General features: G+C 49.7%; 22 non-coding genes across 22 annotated transcripts; 9 read left to right on the top strand and 13 right to left on the bottom strand.

Moving 5' to 3' along the window:
- Window positions 1-1,129: 1,129 nt before the first annotated feature.
- Window positions 1,130-1,213, bottom strand: Trnal-uaa (transfer RNA leucine (anticodon UAA)). The gene has a single exon. It is a non-coding gene; the product is annotated as a tRNA-Leu (tRNA).
- Window positions 1,214-1,896: 683 nt separating this feature from the next.
- Window positions 1,897-1,968, top strand: Trnag-ccc (transfer RNA glycine (anticodon CCC)). The gene has a single exon. It is a non-coding gene; the product is annotated as a tRNA-Gly (tRNA).
- A 1,101-nt stretch (window positions 1,969-3,069) lies between these two features.
- On the bottom strand, window positions 3,070-3,153 carry Trnal-uaa (transfer RNA leucine (anticodon UAA)). The gene has a single exon. It is a non-coding gene; the product is annotated as a tRNA-Leu (tRNA).
- Window positions 3,154-3,836: 683 nt separating this feature from the next.
- Trnag-ccc (transfer RNA glycine (anticodon CCC)) lies at window positions 3,837-3,908 on the top strand. Its single transcript has one exon. It is a non-coding gene; the product is annotated as a tRNA-Gly (tRNA).
- Window positions 3,909-5,127: 1,219 nt separating this feature from the next.
- Window positions 5,128-5,211, bottom strand: Trnal-uaa (transfer RNA leucine (anticodon UAA)). Its single transcript has one exon. It is a non-coding gene; the product is annotated as a tRNA-Leu (tRNA).
- A 683-nt stretch (window positions 5,212-5,894) lies between these two features.
- Window positions 5,895-5,966, top strand: Trnag-ccc (transfer RNA glycine (anticodon CCC)). Its single transcript has one exon. It is a non-coding gene; the product is annotated as a tRNA-Gly (tRNA).
- Window positions 5,967-7,072: 1,106 nt separating this feature from the next.
- Window positions 7,073-7,156, bottom strand: Trnal-uaa (transfer RNA leucine (anticodon UAA)). Its single transcript has one exon. It is a non-coding gene; the product is annotated as a tRNA-Leu (tRNA).
- A 683-nt stretch (window positions 7,157-7,839) lies between these two features.
- On the top strand, window positions 7,840-7,911 carry Trnag-ccc (transfer RNA glycine (anticodon CCC)). Its single transcript has one exon. It is a non-coding gene; the product is annotated as a tRNA-Gly (tRNA).
- A 1,106-nt stretch (window positions 7,912-9,017) lies between these two features.
- Window positions 9,018-9,101, bottom strand: Trnal-uaa (transfer RNA leucine (anticodon UAA)). Its single transcript has one exon. It is a non-coding gene; the product is annotated as a tRNA-Leu (tRNA).
- A 1,974-nt stretch (window positions 9,102-11,075) lies between these two features.
- Window positions 11,076-11,159, bottom strand: Trnal-uaa (transfer RNA leucine (anticodon UAA)). The gene has a single exon. It is a non-coding gene; the product is annotated as a tRNA-Leu (tRNA).
- A 683-nt stretch (window positions 11,160-11,842) lies between these two features.
- Trnag-ccc (transfer RNA glycine (anticodon CCC)) lies at window positions 11,843-11,914 on the top strand. Its single transcript has one exon. It is a non-coding gene; the product is annotated as a tRNA-Gly (tRNA).
- A 1,219-nt stretch (window positions 11,915-13,133) lies between these two features.
- On the bottom strand, window positions 13,134-13,217 carry Trnal-uaa (transfer RNA leucine (anticodon UAA)). Its single transcript has one exon. It is a non-coding gene; the product is annotated as a tRNA-Leu (tRNA).
- A 1,974-nt stretch (window positions 13,218-15,191) lies between these two features.
- Trnal-uaa (transfer RNA leucine (anticodon UAA)) lies at window positions 15,192-15,275 on the bottom strand. Its single transcript has one exon. It is a non-coding gene; the product is annotated as a tRNA-Leu (tRNA).
- A 1,974-nt stretch (window positions 15,276-17,249) lies between these two features.
- Trnal-uaa (transfer RNA leucine (anticodon UAA)) lies at window positions 17,250-17,333 on the bottom strand. The gene has a single exon. It is a non-coding gene; the product is annotated as a tRNA-Leu (tRNA).
- Window positions 17,334-18,016: 683 nt separating this feature from the next.
- Trnag-ccc (transfer RNA glycine (anticodon CCC)) lies at window positions 18,017-18,088 on the top strand. The gene has a single exon. It is a non-coding gene; the product is annotated as a tRNA-Gly (tRNA).
- Window positions 18,089-19,307: 1,219 nt separating this feature from the next.
- On the bottom strand, window positions 19,308-19,391 carry Trnal-uaa (transfer RNA leucine (anticodon UAA)). Its single transcript has one exon. It is a non-coding gene; the product is annotated as a tRNA-Leu (tRNA).
- Window positions 19,392-20,074: 683 nt separating this feature from the next.
- Trnag-ccc (transfer RNA glycine (anticodon CCC)) lies at window positions 20,075-20,146 on the top strand. Its single transcript has one exon. It is a non-coding gene; the product is annotated as a tRNA-Gly (tRNA).
- Window positions 20,147-21,365: 1,219 nt separating this feature from the next.
- Trnal-uaa (transfer RNA leucine (anticodon UAA)) lies at window positions 21,366-21,449 on the bottom strand. The gene has a single exon. It is a non-coding gene; the product is annotated as a tRNA-Leu (tRNA).
- Window positions 21,450-22,132: 683 nt separating this feature from the next.
- Window positions 22,133-22,204, top strand: Trnag-ccc (transfer RNA glycine (anticodon CCC)). The gene has a single exon. It is a non-coding gene; the product is annotated as a tRNA-Gly (tRNA).
- A 1,219-nt stretch (window positions 22,205-23,423) lies between these two features.
- Window positions 23,424-23,507, bottom strand: Trnal-uaa (transfer RNA leucine (anticodon UAA)). Its single transcript has one exon. It is a non-coding gene; the product is annotated as a tRNA-Leu (tRNA).
- Window positions 23,508-24,190: 683 nt separating this feature from the next.
- Window positions 24,191-24,262, top strand: Trnag-ccc (transfer RNA glycine (anticodon CCC)). The gene has a single exon. It is a non-coding gene; the product is annotated as a tRNA-Gly (tRNA).
- A 1,219-nt stretch (window positions 24,263-25,481) lies between these two features.
- Window positions 25,482-25,565, bottom strand: Trnal-uaa (transfer RNA leucine (anticodon UAA)). Its single transcript has one exon. It is a non-coding gene; the product is annotated as a tRNA-Leu (tRNA).
- Between the last annotated feature and the right edge of the window lie 205 nt (window positions 25,566-25,770).

Raw genomic sequence — 25,770 nt, forward strand, 5'->3', positions numbered from 1 at the left:
TTTTCCTTCGCCCCTCGTCTCAGTCCGTGCTGCCAGGGCGCTAGTCTGCGGTTTCGTTTCTCAGCGTCGTGTGTCTCCATGTGTCTCGACTTTGCTCGGCTGACGCGAAAGCTGACGCTTGGAAATGGGCATATATGTAGAGGGCAGGCGCGAGAAACGACTGGGAGAGACCAAAAAACGACAAACACAAGACAGAACCTTTCATTGCTCGGCTGACGCGAAAGCTGACGCTTGGAAATGGGCATATACGTAGAGGGCAGGCGCGAGAAACGACTGGGAGAGACCAAAAAACGACAAACACACGACAGAACCTTTCATTTTATTGTGGCCACAGATTCGCCCCTTAGTGTACCGAGAGGCAAGAGTGGCGTCAGCGTGCGGGACCGCATCATTATCGCTAAGCAACCACGAAACCGAAGGAAAAATGCAAAATGAAAGACGCCAACAGCACGTCGAGTTCCCAGCCGAGAACGCATCCAAATACTAACCACGGCCAACGATTCTTGACGCCGGTGAACAGACGAGAACCGCTGCACTACGCTCGGTATCGCCGTTGGCGACAGTATCGCGCGACGTGTAGACATCTTACTTCTTGTGAAGATCGCTTGTTATTTACCTGGCAGTGTCTCGCTGGAGGAAGCATTCTCTTTTAGGGGAGAAAAATAAAATGGCACTTGGTGCGGTCGAATACGTGGCCTTTGTGTTCACAGCACGACGCTCTAACTTACTCAGCTTTCGAGCTACGCAATGTGGCACGTCTTCAGTCCAATACCCGATCCACCGTCTCATCCACCTTTATTACTGCCCTGACACTCATTTACACACATATCTGCTTTCGTTCACGTTTGCTCGCCTGATGCTTGGACCCCAAAAACCACAACACAAAGATATCGTAAATGCCGTGAGAATAATAAGACTCAGCAAACAAAAGGATGTTTGCCTACCAGGAATCGAATCCGGGCCTCGTGGCTGAAAGCCATGTCTCCTAACAGCTTTCCATTCTTTCTGACCGCCAGACAATCAGACTTGCAAGGCAAGCACCATAGTCACTGCCGTTTCTAGTAGTATCTGTGGAACCTGTTCTTCCCGCATGTACGAAATTGGTAGTTTTGGAATATTTAAAATGCATTGTCAGATGTGGGGTTCGAACCCACGCTCCCCTCAGGGAACCAGAGCTTAAATCTGGCGCCTTAGACCGCTCGGCCAATCTGACGTGTGGGCGCATAGTGTCTACTACCGCCGTTTCTAGGCATATCTCCACAGCCTGACGGCGAAGTTAGCGTGTTTTTTTCTTGTGTGAAGGAAATACGTTGGTTTTAGAGTATTTAAAACGAGTTGTCAGATGTGAGGTTGCACCCCACCCTCACTTTCGGGAACCACAGCTTAAATATGGTGCCTTACACCATTGTTTTCCGTCGCCATCTGTCGTAAGTGGAACGAGCAGAACTGTAGTTATCAACATTCACATTGACGCAGAGAAAACAAAAAACGACAGAAAAGGCCGTTCCCTAGCAACGGCTACGCTGTGCATTTCGCCCTCAGGGGAAGCTAATGATACGCTCCAGGCGAGCATCAAACTAACCAACTTAATATTGTGATACTTAGGTGCTTTCTACTTCTGGATTGGCACACATATGCTGAATCGACTCTGGATCATCAGTAAGTACGTCACATTAGGTATTTGTTTTATCGCCCTGCTGTAAATTAAATGGCAGTTTTTCAACGGCTGTCAGTTCTGCTTCTAGTTACGCTACATCGCCCTAGCAGCACCTACGCACTGCGTTCAGATGTGCTCACCTCCGCTCTGGCGTTGAGCGCCTACAGCGCCATCGCCTTCGGCCTCTGATGGCAGGAGGGTAGCCGATATATCAGGGCGTGGGTGGGACGCAGCACAACGCGGTGGTGGTGTAACGATCAGCATGGTTGCTTCCCAAGCAGTTGATCCGGGTTCGATTCCCGGCCACCGCACAAAAGGTACTTTTTTCTTCTACGGGTATTCCACGTACCGAAACGCGATCTTCGAAACCGACTTTGCTCGGCTGACGCGAAAGCTGACGCTTGGAAATGGGCATATATGTAGAGGGCAGGCGCGAGAAACGACTGGGAGAGACCAAAAAACGACAAACACAAGACAGAACCTTTCATTGCTCGGCTGACGCGAAAGCTGACGCTTGGAAATGGGCATATACGTAGAGGGCAGGCGCGAGAAACGACTGGGAGAGACCAAAAAACGACAAACACACGACAGAACCTTTCATTTTATTGTGGCCACAGATTCGCCCCTTAGTGTACCGAGAGGCAAGAGTGGCGTCAGCGTGCGGGACCGCATCATTATCGCTAAGCAACCACGAAACCGAAGGAAAAATGCAAACTGAAAGACGCCAACAGCACGTCGAGTTCCCAGCCGAGAACGCATCCAAATACTAACCACGGCCAACGATTCTTGACGCCGGTGAACAGACGAGAACCGCTGCACTACGCGTGGTATCGCCGTTGGCGACAGTATCGCGCGACGTGTAGACATCTTACTTCTTGTGAAGATCGCTTGTTATTTACCTGGCAGTGTCTCGCTGGAGGAAGCATTCTCTTTTAGGGGAGAAAAATAAAATGGCACTTGGTGCGGTCGAATACGTGGCCTTTGTGTTCACAGCACGACGCTCTAACTTACTCAGCTTTCGAGCTACGCAATGTGGCACGTCTTCAGTCCAATACCCGATCCACCGTCTCATCCACCTTTATTACTGCCCTGACACTCATTTACACACGTATCTGCTTTCGTTCACGTTTGCTCGCCTGATGCTTGGACCCCAAAAACCACAACACAAAGATATCGTAAATGCCGTGAGAATAATAAGACTCAGCAAACAAAAGGATGTTTGGCTACCAGGAATCGAATCCGGGCCTCGTGGCTGAAAGCCATGTCTCCTAACAGCTTTCCATTCTTTCTGACCGCCAGACAATCAGACTTGCAAGGCAAGCACCATAGTCACTGCCGTTTCTAGTAGTATCTGTGGAACCTGTTCTTCCCGCATGTACGAAATTGGTAGTTTTGGAATATTTAAAATGGATTGTCAGATGTGGGGTTCGAACCCACGCTCCCCTCAGGGAACCAGAGCTTACATCTGGCGCCTTAGACCGCTCGGCCAATCGGACGTGTGGGCGCAAAGTGTCTACTACCGCCGTTTCTAGGCATATCTCCACAGCCTGACGGCGAAGTTAGCGTGTTTTTTTCTTGTGTGAAGGAAATACGTTGGTTTTAGAGTATTTAAAACGAGTTGTCAGATGTGAGGTTGCACCCCACCCTCACTTTCGGGAACCACAGCTTAAATATGGTGCCTTACACCATTGTTTTCCGTCGCCATCTGTCGTAAGTGGAACGAGCAGAACTGTAGTTATCAACATTCACATTGACGCAGAGAAAACAAAAAACGACAGAAAAGGCCGTTCCCTAGCAACGGCTACGCTGTGCATTTCGCCCTCAGGGGAAGCTAATGATACGCTCCAGGCGAGCATCAAACTAACCAACTTAATATTGTGATACTTAGGTGCTTTCTAATTCTGGATTGGCACACATATGCTGAATCGACTCTGGATCATCAGTAAGTACGTCACATTAGATATTTGTTTTATCGCCCTGCTGTAAATTAAATGGCAGTTTTTCAACGGCTGTCAGTTCTGCTTCTAGTTACGCTACATGGCCCTAGCAGCACCTACGCACTGCGTTCAGATGTGCTCACCTCCGCTCTGGCGTTGAGCGCCTACAGCGCCATCGCCTTCGGCCTCTGATGGCAGGAGGGTAGCCGATATATCAGGGCGTGGGTGGGACGCAGCACAACGCGGTGGTGGTGTAACGATCAGCATGGTTGCTTCCCAAGCAGTTGATCCGGGTTCGATTCCCGGCCACCGCACAAAAGGTACTTTTTTCTTCTACGGGTATTCCACGTACCGAAACGCGATCTTCGAAACTGTGAAGTGTCGCGGTACGAATAGTTTTCCTTCGCCCCTCGTCTCAGTCCGTGCTGCCAGGGCGCTAGTCTGCGGTTTCGTTTCTCAGCGTCGTGTGTCTCCATGTGTCGACTTGTCTCGACTTTGCTCGGCTGACGCGAAAGCTGACGCTTGGAAATGGGCATATATGTAGAGGGCAGGCGCGAGAAACGACTGGGAGAGACCAAAAAACGACAAACACAAGACAGAACCTTTCATTGCTCGGCTGACGCGAAAGCTGACGCTTGGAAATGGGCATATACGTAGAGGGCAGGCGCGAGAAACGACTGGGAGAGACCAAAAAACGACAAACACACGACCGAACCTTTCATTTTATTGTGGCCACAGATTCGCCCCTTAGTGTACCGAGAGGCAAGAGTGGCGTCAGCGTGCGGGACCGCATCATTATCGCTAAGCAACCACGAAACCGAAGGAAAAATGCAAAATGAAAGACGCCAACAGCACGTCGAGTTCCCAGCCGAGAACGCATCCAAATACTAACCACGGCCAACGATTCTTGACGCCGGTGAACAGACGAGAACCGCTGCACTACGCGCGGTATCGCCGTTGGCGACAGTATCGCGCGACGTGTAGACATCTTACTTCTTGTGAAGATCGCTTGTTATTTACCTGGCAGTGTCTCGCTGGAGGAAGCATTCTCTTTTAGGGGAGAAAAATAAAATGGCACTTGGTGCGGTCGAATACGTGGCCTTTGTGTTCACAGCACGACGCTCTAACTTACTCAGCTTTCGAGCTACGCAATGTGGCACGTCTTCAGTCCAATACCCGATCCACCGTCTCATCCACCTTTATTACTGCCCTGACACTCATTTACACACATATCTGCTTTCGTTCACGTTTGCTCGCCTGATGCTTGGACCCCAAAAACCACAACACAAAGATATCGTAAATGCCGTGAGAATAATAAGACTCAGCAAACAAAAGGATGTTTGGCTACCAGGAATCGAATCCGGGCCTCGTGGCTGAAAGCCATGTCTCCTAACAGCTTTCCATTCTTTCTGACCGCCAGACAATCAGACTTGCAAGGCAAGCACCATAGTCACTGCCGTTTCTAGTAGTATCTGTGGAACCTGTTCTTCCCGCATGTACGAAATTGGTAGTTTTGGAATATTTAAAATGCATTGTCAGATGTGGGGTTCGAACCCACGCTCCCCTCCGGGAACCAGAGCTTAAATCTGGCGCCTTAAACCGCTCGGCCAATCTGACGTGTGGGCGCATAGTGTCTACTACCGCCGTTTCTAGGCATATCTCCACAGCCTGACGGCGAAGTTAGCGTGTTTTTTTCTTGTGTGAAGGAAATACGTTGGTTTTAGAGTATTTAAAACGAGTTGTCAGATGTGAGGTTGCACCCCACCCTCACTTTCGGGAACCACAGCTTAAATATGGTGCCTTACACCATTGTTTTCCGTCGCCATCTGTCGTAAGTGGAACGAGCAGAACTGTAGTTATCAACATTCACATTGACGCAGAGAAAACAAAAAACGACAGAAAAGGCCGTTCCCTAGCAACGGCTACGCTGTGCATTTCGCCCTCAGGGGAAGCTAATGATATGCTCCAGGCGAGCATCAAACTAACCAACTTAATATTGTGATACTTAGGTGCTTTCTACTTCTGGATTGGCACACATATGCTGAATCGACTCTGGATCATCAGTAAGTATGTCACATTAGATATTTGTTTTATCGCCCTGCTGTAAATTAAATGGCAGTTTTTCAACGGCTGTCAGTTCTGCTTCTAGTTACGCTACATCGCCCTAGCAGCACCTACGCACTGCGTTCAGATGTGCTCACCTCCGCTCTGGCGTTGAGCGCCTACAGCGCCATCGCCTTCGGCCTCTGATGGCAGGAGGGTAGCCGATATATCAGGGCGTGGGTGGGACGCAGCACAACGCGGTGGTGGTGTAACGATCAGCATGGTTGCTTCCCAAGCAGTTGATCCGGGTTCGATTCCCGGCCACCGCACAAAAGGTACTTTTTTCTTCTACGGGTATTCCACGTACCGAAACGCGATCTTCGAAACTGTGAAGTGTCGCGGTACGAATAGTTTTCCTTCGCCCCTCGTCTCAGTCCGTGCTGCCAGGGCGCTAGTCTGCGGTTTCGTTTCTCAGCGTCGTGTGTCTCCATGTGTCGACTTGTCTCGACTTTGCTCGGCTGACGCGAAAGCTGACGCTTGGAAATGGGCATATACGTAGAGGGCAGGCGCGAGAAACGACTGGGAGAGACCAAAAAACGACAAACACACGACCGAACCTTTCATTTTATTGTGGCCACAGATTCGCCCCTTAGTGTACCGAGAGGCAAGAGTGGCGTCATTGTGCGGGACCGCATCATTATCGCTAAGCAACCACGAAACCGAAGGAAAAATGCAAAATGAAAGACGCCAACAGCACGTCGAGTTCCCAGCCGAGAACGCATCCAAATACTAACCACGGCCAACGATTCTTGACGCCGGTGAACAGACGAGAACCGCTGCACTACGCGCGGTATCGCCGTTGGCGACAGTATCGCGCGACGTGTAGACATCTTACTTCTTGTGAAGATCGCTTGTTATTTACCTGGCAGTGTCTCGCTGGAGGAAGCATTCTCTTTTAGGGGAGAAAAATAAAATGGCACTTGGTGCGGTCGAATACGTGGCCTTTGTGTTCACAGCACGACGCTCTAACTTACTCAGCTTTCGAGCTACGCAATGTGGCACGTCTTCAGTCCAATACCCGATCCACCGTCTCATCCACCTTTATTACTGCCCTGACACTCATTTACACACATATCTGCTTTCGTTCACGTTTGCTCGCCTGATGCTTGGACCCCAAAAACCACAACACAAAGATATCGTAAATGCCGTGAGAATAATAAGACTCAGCAAACAAAAGGATGTTTGGCTACCAGGAATCGAATCCGGGCCTCGTGGCTGAAAGCCATGTCTCCTAACAGCTTTCCATTCTTTCTGACCGCCAGACAATCAGACTTGCAAGGCAAGCACCATAGTCACTGCCGTTTCTAGTAGTATCTGTGGAACCTGTTCTTCCCGCATGTACGAAATTGGTAGTTTTGGAATATTTAAAATGCATTGTCAGATGTGGGGTTCGAACCCACGCTCCCCTCCGGGAACCAGAGCTTAAATCTGGCGCCTTAAACCGCTCGGCCAATCTGACGTGTGGGCGCATAGTGTCTACTACCGCCGTTTCTAGGCATATCTCCACAGCCTGACGGCGAAGTTAGCGTGTTTTTTTCTTGTGTGAAGGAAATACGTTGGTTTTAGAGTATTTAAAACGAGTTGTCAGATGTGAGGTTGCACCCCACCCTCACTTTCGGGAACCACAGCTTAAATATGGTGCCTTACACCATTGTTTTCCGTCGCCATCTGTCGTAAGTGGAACGAGCAGAACTGTAGTTATCAACATTCACATTGACGCAGAGAAAACAAAAAACGACAGAAAAGGCCGTTCCCTAGCAACGGCTACGCTGTGCATTTCGCCCTCAGGGGAAGCTAATGATATGCTCCAGGCGAGCATCAAACTAACCAACTTAATATTGTGATACTTAGGTGCTTTCTACTTCTGGATTGGCACACATATGCTGAATCGACTCTGGATCATCATTAAGTATGTCACATTAGATATTTGTTTTATCGCCCTGCTGTAAATTAAATGGCAGTTTTTCAACGGCTGTCAGTTCTGCTTCTAGTTACGCTACATCGCCCTAGCAGCACCTACGCACTGCGTTCAGATGTGCTCACCTCCGCTCTGGCGTTGAGCGCCTACAGCGCCATCGCCTTCGGCCTCTGATGGCAGGAGGGTAGCCGATATATCAGGGCGTGGGTGGGACGCAGCACAACGCGGTGGTGGTGTAACGATCAGCATGGTTGCTTCCCAAGCAGTTGATCCGGGTTCGATTCCCGGCCACCGCACAAAAGGTACTTTTTTCTTCTACGGGTATTCCACGTACCGAAACGCGATCTTCGAAACTGTGAAGTGTCGCGGTACGAATAGTTTTCCTTCGCCCCTCGTCTCAGTCCGTGCTGCCAGGGCGCTAGTCTGCGGTTTCGTTTCTCAGCGTCGTGTGTCTCCATGTGTCGACTTGTCTCGACTTTGCTCGGCTGACGCGAAAGCTGACGCTTGGAAATGGGCATATACGTAGAGGGCAGGCGCGAGAAACGACTGGGAGAGACCAAAAAACGACAAACACACGACAGAACCTTTCATTTTATTGTGGCCACAGATTCGCCCCTTAGTGTACCGAGAGGCAAGAGTGGCGTCAGCGTGCGGGACCGCATCATTATCGCTAAGCAACCACGAAACCGAAGGAAAAATGCAAAATGAAAGACGCCAACAGCACGTCGAGTTCCCAGCCGAGAACGCATCCAAATACTAACCACGGCCAACGATTCTTGACGCCGGTGAACAGACGAGAACCGCTGCACTACGCGCGGTATCGCCGTTGGCGACAGTATCGCGCGACGTGTAGACATCTTACTTCTTGTGAAGATCGCTTGTTATTTACCTGGCAGTGTCTCGCTGGAGGAAGCATTCTCTTTTAGGGGAGAAAAATAAAATGGCACTTGGTGCGGTCGAATACGTGGCCTTTGTGTTCACAGCACGACGCTCTAACTTACTCAGCTTTCGAGCTACGCAATGTGGCACGTCTTCAGTCCAATACCCGATCCACCGTCTCATCCACCTTTATTACTGCCCTGACACTCATTTACACACATATCTGCTTTCGTTCACGTTTGCTCGCCTGATGCTTGGACCCCAAAAACCACAACACAAAGATATCGTAAATGCCGTGAGAATAATAAGACTCAGCAAACAAAAGGATGTTTGGCTACCAGGAATCGAATCCGGGCCTCGTGGCTGAAAGCCATGTCTCCTAACAGCTTTCCATTCTTTCTGACCGCCAGACAATCAGACTTGCAAGGCAAGCACCATAGTCACTGCCGTTTCTAGTAGTATCTGTGGAACCTGTTCTTCCCGCATGTACGAAATTGGTAGTTTTGGAATATTTAAAATGCATTGTCAGATGTGGGGTTCGAACCCACGCTCCCCTCAGGGAACCAGAGCTTAAATCTGGCGCCTTAAACCGCTCGGCCAATCTGACGTGTAGGCGCATAGTGTCTACTACCGCCGTTTCTAGGCATATCTCCACAGCCTGACGGCGAAGTTAGCGTGTTTTTTTCTTGTGTGAAGGAAATACGTTGGTTTTAGAGTATTTAAAACGAGTTGTCAGATGTGAGGTTGCACCCCACCCTCACTTTCGGGAACCACAGCTTAAATATGGTGCCTTACACCATTGTTTTCCGTCGCCATCTGTCGTAAGTGGAACGAGCAGAACTGTAGTTATCAACATTCACATTGACGCAGAGAAAACAAAAAACGACAGAAAAGGCCGTTCCCTAGCAACGGCTACGCTGTGCATTTCGCCCTCAGGGGAAGCTAATGATATGCTCCAGGCGAGCATCAAACTAACCAACTTAATATTGTGATACTTAGGTGCTTTCTACTTCTGGATTGGCACACATATGCTGAATCGACTCTGGATCATCAGTAAGTACGTCACATTAGATATTTGTTTTATCGCCCTGCTGTAAATTAAATGGCAGTTTTTCAACGGCTGTCAGTTCTGCTTCTAGTTACGCTACATCGCCCTAGCAGCACCTACGCACTGCGTTCAGATGTGCTCACCTCCGCTCTGGCGTTGAGCGCCTACAGCGCCATCGCCTTCGGCCTCTGATGGCAGGAGGGTAGCCGATATATCAGGGCGTGGGTGGGACGCAGCACAACGCGGTAGTGGTGTAACGATCAGCATGGTTGCTTCCCAAGCAGTTGATCCGGGTTCGATTCCCGGCCACCGCACAAAAGGTACTTTTTTCTTCTACGGGTATTCCACGTACCGAAAAGCCATCTTCGAAACTGTGAAGTGTCGCGGTACGAATAGTTTTCCTTCGCCCCTCGTCTCAGTCCGTGCTGCCAGGGCGCTAGTCTGCGGTTTCGTTTCTCAGCGTCGTGTGTCTCCATGTGTCGACTTGTCTCGACTTTGCTCGGCTGACGCGAAAGCTGACGCTTGGAAATGGGCATATATGTAGAGGGCAGGCGCGAGAAACGACTGGGAGAGACCAAAAAACGACAAACACAAGACAGAACCTTTCATTGCTCGGCTGACGCGAAAGCTGACGCTTGGAAATGGGCATATACGTAGAGGGCAGGCGCGAGAAACGACTGGGAGAGACCAAAAAACGACAAACACACGACCGAACCTTTCATTTTATTGTGGCCACAGATTCGCCCCTTAGTGTACCGAGAGGCAAGAGTGGCGTCAGCGTGCGGGACCGCATCATTATCGCTAAGCAACCACGAAACCGAAGGAAAAATGCAAAATGAAAGACGCCAACAGCACGTCGAGTTCCCAGCCGAGAACGCATCCAAATACTAACCACGGCCAACGATTCTTGACGCCGGTGAACAGACGAGAACCGCTGCACTACGCGCGGTATCGCCGTTGGCGACAGTATCGCGCGACGTGTAGACATCTTACTTCTTGTGAAGATCGCTTGTTATTTACCTGGCAGTGTCTCGCTGGAGGAAGCATTCTCTTTTAGGGGAGAAAAATAAAATGGCACTTGGTGCGGTCGAATACGTGGCCTTTGTGTTCACAGCACGACGCTCTAACTTACTCAGCTTTCGAGCTACGCAATGTGGCACGTCTTCAGTCCAATACCCGATCCACCGTCTCATCCACCTTTATTACTGCCCTGACACTCATTTACACACATATCTGCTTTCGTTCACGTTTGCTCGCCTGATGCTTGGACCCCAAAAACCACAACACAAAGATATCGTAAATGCCGTGAGAATAATAAGACTCAGCAAACAAAAGGATGTTTGGCTACCAGGAATCGAATCCGGGCCTCGTGGCTGAAAGCCATGTCTCCTAACAGCTTTCCATTCTTTCTGACCGCCAGACAATCAGACTTGCAAGGCAAGCACCATAGTCACTGCCGTTTCTAGTAGTATCTGTGGAACCTGTTCTTCCCACATGTACGAAATTGGTAGTTTTGGAATATTTAAAATGCATTGTCAGATGTGGGGTTCGAACCCACGCTCCCCTCAGGGAACCAGAGCTTAAATCTGGCGCCTTAAACCGCTCGGCCAATCTGACGTGTGGGCGCATAGTGTCTACTACCGCCGTATCTAGGCATATCTCCACAGCCTGACGGCGAAGTTAGCGTGTTTTTTTCTTGTGTGAAGGAAATACGTTGGTTTTAGAGTATTTAAAACGAGTTGTCAGATGTGAGGTTGCACCCCACCCTCACTTTCGGGAACCACAGCTTAAATATGGTGCCTTACACCATTGTTTTCCGTCGCCATCTGTCGTAAGTGGAACGAGCAGAACTGTAGTTATCAACATTCACATTGACGCAGAGAAAACAAAAAACGACAGAAAAGGCCGTTCCCTAGCAACGGCTACGCTGTGCATTTCGCCCTCAGGGGAAGCTAATGATATGCTCCAGGCGAGCATCAAACTAACCAACTTAATATTGTGATACTTAGGTGCTTTCTACTTCTGGATTGGCACACATATGCTGAATCGACTCTGGATCATCAGTAAGTATGTCACATTAGATATTTGTTTTATCGCCCTGCTGTAAATTAAATGGCAGTTTTTCAACGGCTGTCAGTTCTGCTTCTAGTTACGCTACATCGCCCTAGCAGCACCTACGCACTGCGTTCAGATGTGCTCACCTCCGCTCTGGCGTTGAGCGCCTACAGCGCCATCGCCTTCGGCCTCTGATGGCAGGAGGGTAGCCGATATATCAGGGCGTGGGTGGGACGCAGCACAACGCGGTGGTGGTGTAACGATCAGCATGGTTGCTTCCCAAGCAGTTGATCCGGGTTCGATTCCCGGCCACCGCACAAAAGGTACTTTTTTCTTCTACGGGTATTCCACGTACCGAAACGCGATCTTCGAAACTGTGAAGTGTCGCGGTACGAATAGTTTTCCTTCGCCCCTCGTCTCAGTCCGTGCTGCCAGGGCGCTAGTCTGCGGTTTCGTTTCTCAGCGTCGTGTGTCTCCATGTGTCGACTTGTCTCGACTTTGCTCGGCTGACGCGAAAGCTGACGCTTGGAAATGGGCATATATGTAGAGGGCAGGCGCGAGAAACGACTGGGAGAGACCAAAAAACGACAAACACAAGACAGAACCTTTCATTGCTCGGCTGACGCGAAAGCTGACGCTTGGAAATGGGCATATACGTAGAGGGCAGGCGCGAGAAACGACTGGGAGAGACCAAAAAACGACAAACACACGACCGAACCTTTCATTTTATTGTGGCCACAGATTCGCCCCTTAGTGTACCGAGAGGCAAGAGTGGCGTCAGCGTGCGGGACCGCATCATTATCGCTAAGCAACCACGAAACCGAAGGAAAAATGCAAAATGAAAGACGCCAACAGCACGTCGAGTTCCCAGCCGAGAACGCATCCAAATACTAACCACGGCCAACGATTCTTGACGCCGGTGAACAGACGAGAACCGCTGCACTACGCGCGGTATCGCCGTTGGCGACAGTATCGCGCGACGTGTAGACATCTTACTTCTTGTGAAGATCACTTGTTATTTACCTGGCAGTGTCTCGCTGGAGGAAGCATTCTCTTTTAGGGGAGAAAAATAAAATGGCACTTGGTGCGGTCGAATACGTGGCCTTTGTGTTCACAGCACGACGCTCTAACTTACTCAGCTTTCGAGCTACGCAATGTGGCACGTCTGCAGTCCAATACCCGATCCACCGTCTCATCCACCTTTATTACTGCCCTGACACTCATTTACACACATATCTGCTTTCGTTCACGTTTGCTCGCCTGATGCTTGGACCCCAAAAACCACAACACAAAGATATCGTAAATGCCGTGAGAATAATAAGACTCAGCAAACAAAAGGATGTTTGGCTACCAGGAATCGAATCCGGGCCTCGTGGCTGAAAGCCATGTCTCCTAACAGCTTTCCATTCTTTCTGACCGCCAGACAATCAGACTTGCAAGGCAAGCACCATAGTCACTGCCGTTTCTAGTAGTATCTGTGGAACCTGTTCTTCCCGCATGTACGAAATTGGTAGTTTTGGAATATTTAAAATGCATTGTCAGATGTGGGGTTCGAACCCACGCTCCCCTCAGGGAACCAGAGCTTAAATCTGGCGCCTTAAACCGCTCGGCCAATCTGACGTGTAGGCGCATAGTGTCTACTACCGCCGTTTCTAGGCATATCTCCACAGCCTGACGGCGAAGTTAGCGTGTTTTTTTCTTGTGTGAAGGAAATACGTTGGTTTTAGAGTATTTAAAACGAGTTGTCAGATGTGAGGTTGCACCCCACCCTCACTTTCGGGAACCACAGCTTAAATATGGTGCCTTACACCATTGTTTTCCGTCGCCATCTGTCGTAAGTGGAACGAGCAGAACTGTAGTTATCAACATTCACATTGACGCAGAGAAAACAAAAAACGACAGAAAAGGCCGTTCCCTAGCAACGGCTACGCTGTGCATTTCGCCCTCAGGGGAAGCTAATGATATGCTCCAGGCGAGCATCAAACTAACCAACTTAATATTGTGATACTTAGGTGCTTTCTACTTCTGGATTGGCACACATATGCTGAATCGACTCTGGATCATCAGTAAGTACGTCACATTAGATATTTGTTTTATCGCCCTGCTGTAAATTAAATGGCAGTTTTTCAACGGCTGTCAGTTCTGCTTCTAGTTACGCTACATCGCCCTAGCAGCACCTACGCACTGCGTTCAGATGTGCTCACCTCCGCTCTGGCGTTGAGCGCCTACAGCGCCATCGCCTTCGGCCTCTGATGGCAGGAGGGTAGCCGATATATCAGGGCGTGGGTGGGACGCAGCACAACGCGGTAGTGGTGTAACGATCAGCATGGTTGCTTCCCAAGCAGTTGATCCGGGTTAGATTCCCGGCCACCGCACAAAAGGTACTTTTTTCTTCTACGGGTATTCCACGTACCGAAAAGCCATCTTCGAAACTGTGAAGTGTCGCGGTACGAATAGTTTTCCTTCGCCCCTCGTCTCAGTCCGTGCTGCCAGGGCGCTAGTCTGCGGTTTCGTTTCTCAGCGTCGTGTGTCTCCATGTGTCGACTTGTCTCGACTTTGCTCGGCTGACGCGAAAGCTGACGCTTGGAAATGGGCATATATGTAGAGGGCAGGCGCGAGAAACGACTGGGAGAGACCAAAAAACGACAAACACAAGACAGAACCTTTCATTGCTCGGCTGACGCGAAAGCTGACGCTTGGAAATGGGCATATACGTAGAGGGCAGGCGCGAGAAACGACTGGGAGAGACCAAAAAACGACAAACACACGACCGAACCTTTCATTTTATTGTGGCCACAGATTCGCCCCTTAGTGTACCGAGAGGCAAGAGTGGCGTCAGCGTGCGGGACCGCATCATTATCGCTAAGCAACCACGAAACCGAAGGAAAAATGCAAAATGAAAGACGCCAACAGCACGTCGAGTTCCCAGCCGAGAACGCATCCAAATACTAACCACGGCCAACGATTCTTGACGCCGGTGAACAGACGAGAACCGCTGCACTACGCGCGGTATCGCCGTTGGCGACAGTATCGCGCGACGTGTAGACATCTTACTTCTTGTGAAGATCACTTGTTATTTACCTGGCAGTGTCTCGCTGGAGGAAGCATTCTCTTTTAGGGGAGAAAAATAAAATGGCACTTGGTGCGGTCGAATACGTGGCCTTTGTGTTCACAGCACGACGCTCTAACTTACTCAGCTTTCGAGCTACGCAATGTGGCACGTCTGCAGTCCAATACCCGATCCACCGTCTCATCCACCTTTATTACTGCCCTGACACTCATTTACACACATATCTGCTTTCGTTCACGTTTGCTCGCCTGATGCTTGGACCCCAAAAACCACAACACAAAGATATCGTAAATGCCGTGAGAATAATAAGACTCAGCAAACAAAAGGATGTTTGGCTACCAGGAATCGAATCCGGGCCTCGTGGCTGAAAGCCATGTCTCCTAACAGCTTTCCATTCTTTCTGACCGCCAGACAATCAGACTTGCAAGGCAAGCACCATAGTCACTGCCGTTTCTAGTAGTATCTGTGGAACCTGTTCTTCCCGCATGTACGAAATTGGTAGTTTTGGAATATTTAAAATGCATTGTCAGATGTGGGGTTCGAACCCACGCTCCCCTCAGGGAACCAGAGCTTAAATCTGGCGCCTTAAACCGCTCGGCCAATCTGACGTGTAGGCGCATAGTGTCTACTACCGCCGTTTCTAGGCATATCTCCACAGCCTGACGGCGAAGTTAGCGTGTTTTTTTCTTGTGTGAAGGAAATACGTTGGTTTTAGAGTATTTAAAACGAGTTGTCAGATGTGAGGTTGCACCCCACCCTCACTTTCGGGAACCACAGCTTAAATATGGTGCCTTACACCATTGTTTTCCGTCGCCATCTGTCGTAAGTGGAACGAGCAGAACTGTAGTTATCAACATTCACATTGACGCAGAGAAAACAAAAAACGACAGAAAAGGCCGTTCCCTAGCAACGGCTACGCTGTGCATTTCGCCCTCAGGGGAAGCTAATGATATGCTCCAGGCGAGCATCAAACTAACCAACTTAATATTGTGATACTTAGGTGCTTTCTACTTCTGGATTGGCACACATATGCTGAATCGACTCTGGATCATCAGTAAGTACGTCACATTAGATATTTGTTTTATCGCCCTGCTGTAAATTAAATGGCAGTTTTTCAACGGCTGTCAGTTCTGCTTCTAGTTACGCTACATCGCCCTAGCAGCACCTACGCACTGCGTTCAGATGTGCTCACCTCCGCTCTGGCGTTGAGCGCCTACAGCGCCATCGCCTTCGGCCTCTGATGGCAGGAGGGTAGCCGATATATCAGGGCGTGGGTGGGACGCAGCACAACGCGGTAGTGGTGTAACGATCAGCATGGTTGCTTCCCAAGCAGTTGATCCGGGTTCGATTCCCGGCCACCGCACAAAAGGTACTTTTTTCTTCTACGGGTATTCCACGTACCGAAAAGCCATCTTCGAAACTGTGAAGTGTCGCGGTACGAATAGTTTTCCTTCGCCCCTCGTCTCAGTCCGTGCTGCCAGGGCGCTAGTCTGCGGTTTCGTTTCTCAGCGTCGTGTGTCTCCATGTGTCGACTTGTCTCGACTTTGCTCGGCTGACGCGAAAGCTGACGCTTGGAAATGGGCATATATGTAGAGGGCAGGCGCGAGAAACGACTGGGAGAGACCAAAAAACGACAAACACAAGACAGAACCTTTCATTGCTCGGCTGACGCGAAAGCTGACGCTTGGAAATGGGCATATACGTAGAGGGCAGGCGCGAGAAACGACTGGGAGAGACCAAAAAACGACAAACACACGACCGAACCTTTCATTTTATTGTGGCCACAGATTCGCCCCTTAGTGTACCGAGAGGCAAGAGTGGCGTCAGCGTGCGGGACCGCAACATTATCGCTAAGCAACCACGAAACCGAAGGAAAAATGCAAAATGAAAGACGCCAACAGCACGTCGAGTTCCCAGCCGAGAACGCATCCAAATACTAACCACGGCCAACGATTCTTGACGCCGGTGAACAGACGAGAACCGCTGCACTACGCGCGGTATCGCCGTTGGCGACAGTATCGCGCGACGTGTAGACATCTTACTTCTTGTGAAGATCGCTTGTTATTTACCTGGCAGTGTCTCGCTGGAGGAAGCATTCTCTTTTAGGGGAGAAAAATAAAATGGCACTTGGTGCGGTCGAATACGTGGCCTTTGTGTTCACAGCACGACGCTCTAACTTACTCAGCTTTCGAGCTACGCAATGTGGCACGTCTTCAGTCCAATACCCGATCCACCGTCTCATCCACCTTTATTACTGCCCTGACACTCATTTACACACATATCTGCTTTCGTTCACGTTTGCTCGCCTGATGCTTGGACCCCAAAAACCACAACACAAAGATATCGTAAATGCCGTGAGAATAATAAGACTCAGCAAACAAAAGGATGTTTGGCTACCAGGAATCGAATCCGGGCCTCGTGGCTGAAAGCCATGTCTCCTAACAGCTTTCCATTCTTTCTGACCGCCAGACAATCAGACTTGCAAGGCAAGCACCATAGTCACTGCCGTTTCTAGTAGTATCTGTGGAACCTGTTCTTCCCACATGTACGAAATTGGTAGTTTTGGAATATTTAAAATGCATTGTCAGATAAGGGGTTCGAACCCACGCTCCCCTCAGGGAACCAGAGCTTAAATCTGGCGCCTTAAACCGCTCGGCCAATCTGACGTGTGGGCGCATAGTGTCTACTACCGCCGTATCTAGGCATATCTCTACAGCCTGACGGCGAAGTTAGCGTGTTTTTTTCTTGTGTGAAGGAAATACGTTGGTTTTAGAGTATTTAAAACGAGTTGTCAGATGTGAGGTTGCACCCCACCCTCACTTTCGGGAACCACAGCTTAAATATGGTGCCTTACACCATTGTTTTCCGTCGCCATCTGTCGTAAGTGGAACGAGCAGAACTGTAGTTATCAACATTCACATTGACGCAGAGAAAACAAAAAACGACAGAAAAGGCCGTTCCCTAGCAACGGCTACGCTGTGCATTTCGCCCTCAGGGGAAGCTAATGATATGCTTCAGGCGAGCATCAAACTAACCAACTTAATATTGTGATACTTAGGTGCTTTCTACTTCTGGATTGGCACACATATGCTGAATCGACTCTGGATCATCAGTAAGTATGTCACATTAGATATTTGTTTTATCGCCCTGCTGTAAATTAAATGGCAGTTTTTCAACGGCTGTCAGTTCTGCTTCCAGTTACGCTACATCGCCCTAGCAGCACCTACGCACTGCGTTCAGATGTGCTCACCTCCGCTCTGGCGTTGAGCGCCTACAGCGCCATCGCCTTCGGCCTCTGATGGCAGGAGGGTAGCCGATATATCAGGGCGTGGGTGGGACGCAGCACAACGCGGTGGTGGTGTAACGATCAGCATGGTTGCTTCCCAAGCAGTTGATCCGGGTTCGATTCCCGGCCACCGCACAAAAGGTACTTTTTTCTTCTACGGGTATTCCACGTACCGAAACGCGATCTTCGAAACTGTGAAGTGTCGCGGTACGAATAGTTTTCCTTCGCCCCTCGTCTCAGTCCGTGCTGCCAGGGCGCTAGTCTGCGGTTTCGTTTCTCAGCGTCGTGTGTCTCCATGTGTCGACTTGTCTCGACTTTGCTCGGCTGACGCGAAAGCTGACGCTTGGAAATGGGCATATATGTAGAGGGCAGGCGCGAGAAACGACTGGGAGAGACCAAAAAACGACAAACACAAGACAGAACCTTTCATTGCTCGGCTGACGCGAAAGCTGACGCTTGGAAATGGGCATATACGTAGAGGGCAGGCGCGAGAAACGACTGGGAGAGACCAAAAAACGACAAACACACGACCGAACCTTTCATTTTATTGTGGCCACAGATTCGCCCCTTAGTGTACCGAGAGGCAAGAGTGGCGTCAGCGTGCGGGACCGCATCATTATCGCTAAGCAACCACGAAACCGAAGGAAAAATGCAAAATGAAAGACGCCAACAGCACGTCGAGTTCCCAGCCGAGAACGCATCCAAATACTAACCACGGCCAACGATTCTTGACGCCGGTGAACAGACGAGAACCGCTGCACTACGCGCGGTATCGCCGTTGGCGACAGTATCGCGCGACGTGTAGACATCTTACTTCTTGTGAAGATCGCTTGTTATTTACCTGGCAGTGTCTCGCTGGAGGAAGCATTCTCTTTTAGGGGAGAAAAATAAAATGGCACTTGGTGCGGTCGAATACGTGGCCTTTGTGTTCACAGCACGACGCTCTAACTTACTCAGCTTTCGAGCTACGCAATGTGGCACGTCTTCAGTCCAATACCCGATCCACCGTCTCATCCACCTTTATTACTGCCCTGACACTCATTTACACACATATCTGCTTTCGTTCACGTTTGCTCGCCTGATGCTTGGACCCCAAAAACCACAACACAAAGATATCGTAAATGCCGTGAGAATAATAAGACTCAGCAAACAAAAGGATGTTTGGCTACCAGGAATCGAATCCGGGCCTCGTGGCTGAAAGCCATGTCTCCTAACAGCTTTCCATTCTTTCTGACCGCCAGACAATCAGACTTGCAAGGCAAGCACCATAGTCACTGCCGTTTCTAGTAGTATCTGTGGAACCTGTTCTTCCCACATGTACGAAATTGGTAGTTTTGGAATATTTAAAATGCATTGTCAGATGTGGGGTTCGAACCCACGCTCCCCTCAGGGAACCAGAGCTTAAATCTGGCGCCTTAAACCGCTCGGCCAATCTGACGTGTGGGCGCATAGTGTCTACTACCGCCGTATCTAGGCATATCTCCACAGCCTGACGGCGAAGTTAGCGTGTTTTTTTCTTGTGTGAAGGAAATACGTTGGTTTTAGAGTATTTAAAACGAGTTGTCAGATGTGAGGTTGCACCCCACCCTCACTTTCGGGAACCACAGCTTAAATATGGTGCCTTACACCATTGTTTTCCGTCGCCATCTGTCGTAAGTGGAACGAGCAGAACTGTAGTTATCAACATTCACATTGACGCAGAGAAAACAAAAAACGACAGAAAAGGCCGTTCCCTAGCAACGGCTACGCTGTGCATTTCGCCCTCAGGGGAAGCTAATGATATGCTCCAGGCGAGCATCAAACTAACCAACTTAATATTGTGATACTTAGGTGCTTTCTACTTCTGGATTGGCACACATATGCTGAATCGACTCTGGATCATCAGTAAGTATGTCACATTAGATATTTGTTTTATCGCCCTGCTGTAAATTAAATGGCAGTTTTTCAACGGCTGTCAGTTCTGCTTCTAGTTACGCTACATCGCCCTAGCAGCACCTACGCACTGCGTTCAGATGTGCTCACCCCCGCTCTGGCGTTGAGCGCCTACAGCGCCATCGCCTTCGGCCTCTGATGGCAGGAGGGTAGCCGATATATCAGGGCGTGGGTGGGACGCAGCACAACGCGGTGGTGGTGTAACGATCAGCATGGTTGCTTCCCAAGCAGTTGATCCGGGTTCGATTCCCGGCCACCGCACAAAAGGTACTTTTTTCTTCTACGGGTATTCCACGTACCGAAAAGCCATCTTCGAAACTGTGAAGTGTCGCGGTACGAATAGTTTTCCTTCGCCCCTCGTCTCAGTCCGTGCTGCCAGGGCGCTAGTCTGCGGTTTCGTTTCTCAGCGTCGTGTGTCTCCATGTGTCGACTTGTCTCGACTTTGCTCGGCTGACGCGAAAGCTGACGCTTGGAAATGGGCATATATGTAGAGGGCAGGCGCGAGAAACGACTGGGAGAGACCAAAAAACGACAAACACAAGACAGAACCTTTCATTGCTCGGCTGACGCGAAAGCTGACGCTTGGAAATGGGCATATACGTAGAGGGCAGGCGCGAGAAACGACTGGGAGAGACCAAAAAACGACAAACACACGACCGAACCTTTCATTTTATTGTGGCCACAGATTCGCCCCTTAGTGTACCGAGAGGCAAGAGTGGCGTCAGCGTGCGGGACCGCATCATTATCGCTAAGCAACCACGAAACCGAAGGAAAAATGCAAAATGAAAGACGCCAACAGCACGTCGAGTTCCCAGCCGAGAACGCATCCAAATACTAACCACGGCCAACGATTCTTGACGCCGGTGAACAGACGAGAACCGCTGCACTACGCGCGGTATCGCCGTTGGCGACAGTATCGCGCGACGTGTAGACATCTTACTTCTTGTGAAGATCGCTTGTTATTTACCTGGCAGTGTCTCGCTGGAGGAAGCATTCTCTTTTAGGGGAGAAAAATAAAATGGCACTTGGTGCGGTCGAATACGTGGCCTTTGTGTTCACAGCACGACGCTCTAACTTACTCAGCTTTCGAGCTACGCAATGTGGCACGTCTTCAGTCCAATACCCGATCCACCGTCTCATCCACCTTTATTACTGCCCTGACACTCATTTACACATATATCTGCTTTCGTTCACGTTTGCTCGCCTGATGCTTGGACCCCAAAAACCACAACACAAAGATATCGTAAATGCCGTGAGAATAATAAGACTCAGCAAACAAAAGGATGTTTGGCTACCAGGAATCGAATCCGGGCCTCGTGGCTGAAAGCCATGTCTCCTAACAGCTTTCCATTCTTTCTGACCGCCAGACAATCAGACTTGCAAGGCAAGCACCATAGTCACTGCCGTTTCTAGTAGTATCTGTGGAACCTGTTCTTCCCACATGTACGAAATTGGTAGTTTTGGAATATTTAAAATGCATTGTCAGATGTGGGGTTCGAACCCACGCTCCCCTCAGGGAACCAGAGCTTAAATCTGGCGCCTTAAACCGCTCGGCCAATCTGACGTGTGGGCGCATAGTGTCTACTACCGCCGTATCTAGGCATATCTCCACAGCCTGACGGCGAAGTTAGCGTGTTTTTTTCTTGTGTGAAGGAAATACGTTGGTTTTAGAGTATTTAAAACGAGTTGTCAGATGTGAGGTTGCACCCCACCCTCACTTTCGGGAACCACAGCTTAAATATGGTGCCTTACACCATTGTTTTCCGTCGCCATCTGTCGTAAGTGGAACGAGCAGAACTGTAGTTATCAACATTCACATTGACGCAGAGAAAACAAAAAACGACAGAAAAGGCCGTTCCCTAGCAACGGCTACGCTGTGCATTTCGCCCTCAGGGGAAGCTAATGATATGCTCCAGGCGAGCATCAAACTAACCAACTTAATATTGTGATACTTAGGTGCTTTCTACTTCTGGATTGGCACACATATGCTGAATCGACTCTGGATCATCAGTAAGTATGTCACATTAGATATTTGTTTTATCGCCCTGCTGTAAATTAAATGGCAGTTTTTCAACGGCTGTCAGTTCTGCTTCTAGTTACGCTACATCGCCCTAGCAGCACCTACGCACTGCGTTCAGATGTGCTCACCCCCGCTCTGGCGTTGAGCGCCTACAGCGCCATCGCCTTCGGCCTCTGATGGCAGGAGGGTAGCCGATATATCAGGGCGTGGGTGGGACGCAGCACAACGCGGTGGTGGTGTAACGGTCAGCATGGTTGCTTCCCAAGCAGTTGATCCGGGTTCGATTCCCGGCCACCGCACAAAAGGTACTTTTTTCTTCTACGGGTATTCCACGTACCGAAAAGCCATCTTCGAAACTGTGAAGTGTCGCGGTACGAATAGTTTTCCTTCGCCCCTCGTCTCAGTCCGTGCTGCCAGGGCGCTAGTCTGCGGTTTCGTTTCTCAGCGTCGTGTGTCTCCATGTGTCGACTTGTCTCGACTTTGCTCGGCTGACGCGAAAGCTGACGCTTGGAAATGGGCATATATGTAGAGGGCAGGCGCGAGAAACGACTGGGAGAGACCAAAAAACGACAAACACAAGACAGAACCTTTCATTGCTCGGCTGACGCGAAAGCTGACGCTTGGAAATGGGCATATACGTAGAGGGCAGGCGCGAGAAACGACTGGGAGAGACCAAAAAACGACAAACACACGACCGAACCTTTCATTTTATTGTGGCCACAGATTCGCCCCTTAGTGTACCGAGAGGCAAGAGTGGCGTCAGCGTGCGGGACCGCATCATTATCGCTAAGCAACCACGAAACCGAAGGAAAAATGCAAAATGAAAGACGCCAACAGCACGTCGAGTTCCCAGCCGAGAACGCATCCAAATACTAACCACGGCCAACGATTCTTGACGCCGGTGAACAGACGAGAACCGCTGCACTACGCGCGGTATCGCCGTTGGCGACAGTATCGCGCGACGTGTAGACATCTTACTTCTTGTGAAGATCGCTTGTTATTTACCTGGCAGTGTCTCGCTGGAGGAAGCATTCTCTTTTAGGGGAGAAAAATAAAATGGCACTTGGTGCGGTCGAATACGTGGCCTTTGTGTTCACAGCACGACGCTCTAACTTACTCAGCTTTCGAGCTACGCAATGTGGCACGTCTTCAGTCCAATACCCGATCCACCGTCTCATCCACCTTTATTACTGCCCTGACACTCATTTACACACATATCTGCTTTCGTTCACGTTTGCTCGCCTGATGCTTGGACCCCAAAAACCACAACACAAAGATATCGTAAATGCCGTGAGAATAATAAGACTCAGCAAACAAAAGGATGTTTGGCTACCAGGAATCGAATCCGGGCCTCGTGGCTGAAAGCCATGTCTCCTAACAGCTTTCCATTCTTTCTGACCGCCAGACAATCAGACTTGCAAGGCAAGCACCATAGTCACTGCCGTTTCTAGTAGTATCTGTGGAACCTGTTCTTCCCACATGTACGAAATTGGTAGTTTTGGAATATTTAAAATGCATTGTCAGATGTGGGGTTCGAACCCACGCTCCCCTCAGGGAACCAGAGCTTAAATCTGGCGCCTTAAACCGCTCGGCCAATCTGACGTGTGGGCGCATAGTGTCTACTACCGCCGTATCTAGGCATATCTCCACAGCCTGACGGCGAAGTTAGCGTGTTTTTTTCTTGTGTGAAGGAAATACGTTGGTTTTAGAGTATTTAAAACGAGTTGTCAGATGTGAGGTTGCACCCCACCCTCACTTTCGGGAACCACAGCTTAAATATGGTGCCTTACACCATTGTTTTCCGTCGCCATCTGTCGTAAGTGGAACGAGCAGAACTGTAGTTATCAACATTCACATTGACGCAGAGAAAACAAAAAACGACAGAAAAGGCCGTTCCCTAGCAACGGCTACGCTGTGCATTTCGCCCTCAGGGGAAGCTAATGATATGCTCCAGGCGAGCATCAAACTAACCAACTTAATATTGTGATACTTAGGTGCTTTCTACTTCTGGATTGGCACACATATGCTGAATCGACTCTGGATCATCAGTAAGTATGTCACATTAGATATTTGTTTTATCGCCCTGCTGTAAATTAAATGGCAGTTTTTCAACGGCTGTCAGTTCTGCTTCTAGTTACGCTACATCGCCCTAGCAGCACCTACGCACTGCGTTCAGATGTGCTCACCTCCGCTCTGGCGTTGAGCGCCTACAGCGCCATCGCCTTCGGCCTCTGATGGCAGGAGGGTAGCCGATATATCAGGGCGTGGGTGGGACGCAGCACAACGCGGTGGTGGTGTAACGATCAGCATGGTTGCTTCCCAAGCAGTTGATCCGGGTTCGATTCCCGGCCACCGCACAAAAGGTACTTTTTTCTTCTACGGGTATTCCACGTACCGAAACGCGATCTTCGAAACTGTGAAGTGTCGCGGTACGAATAGTTTTCCTTCGCCCCTCGTCTCAGTCCGTGCTGCCAGGGCGCTAGTCTGCGGTTTCGTTTCTCAGCGTCGTGTGTCTCCATGTGTCGACTTGTCTCGACTTTGCTCGGCTGACGCGAAAGCTGACGCTTGGAAATGGGCATATATGTAGAGGGCAGGCGCGAGAAACGACTGGGAGAGACCAAAAAACGACAAACACAAGACAGAACCTTTCATTGCTCGGCTGACGCGAAAGCTGACGCTTGGAAATGGGCATATACGTAGAGGGCAGGCGCGAGAAACGACTGGGAGAGACCAAAAAACGACAAACACACGACCGAACCTTTCATTTTATTGTGGCCACAGATTCGCCCCTTAGTGTACCGAGAGGCAAGAGTGGCGTCAGCGTGCGGGACCGCATCATTATCGCTAAGCAACCACGAAACCGAAGGAAAAATGCAAAATGAAAGACGCCAACAGCACGTCGAGTTCCCAGCCGAGAACGCATCCAAATACTAACCACGGCCAACGATTCTTGACGCCGGTGAACAGACGAGAACCGCTGCACTACGCGCGGTATCGCCGTTGGCGACAGTATCGCGCGACGTGTAGACATCTTACTTCTTGTGAAGATCACTTGTTATTTACCTGGCAGTGTCTCGCTGGAGGAAGCATTCTCTTTTAGGGGAGAAAAATAAAATGGCACTTGGTGCGGTCGAATACGTGGCCTTTGTGTTCACAGCACGACGCTCTAACTTACTCAGCTTTCGAGCTACGCAATGTGGCACGTCTGCAGTCCAATACCCGATCCACCGTCTCATCCACCTTTATTACTGCCCTGACACTCATTTACACACATATCTGCTTTCGTTCACGTTTGCTCGCCTGATGCTTGGACCCCAAAAACCACAACACAAAGATATCGTAAATGCCGTGAGAATAATAAGACTCAGCAAACAAAAGGATGTTTGGCTACCAGGAATCGAATCCGGGCCTCGTGGCTGAAAGCCATGTCTCCTAACAGCTTTCCATTCTTTCTGACCGCCAGACAATCAGACTTGCAAGGCAAGCACCATAGTCACTGCCGTTTCTAGTAGTATCTGTGGAACCTGTTCTTCCCGCATGTACGAAATTGGTAGTTTTGGAATATTTAAAATGCATTGTCAGATGTGGGGTTCGAACCCACGCTCCCCTCAGGGAACCAGAGCTTAAATCTGGCGCCTTAAACCGCTCGGCCAATCTGACGTGTAGGCGCATAGTGTCTACTACCGCCGTTTCTAGGCATATCTCCACAGCCTGACGGCGAAGTTAGCGTGTTTTTTTCTTGTGTGAAGGAAATACGTTGGTTTTAGAGTATTTAAAACGAGTTGTCAGATGTGAGGTTGCACCCCACCCTCACTTTCGGGAACCACAGCTTAAATATGGTGCCTTACACCATTGTTTTCCGTCG

Source organism: Schistocerca cancellata, chromosome 2 (genome assembly GCF_023864275.1).
Source record: "Schistocerca cancellata isolate TAMUIC-IGC-003103 chromosome 2, iqSchCanc2.1, whole genome shotgun sequence".
Classification (NCBI taxonomy): Eukaryota; Metazoa; Arthropoda; class Insecta; order Orthoptera; family Acrididae; genus Schistocerca; species Schistocerca cancellata.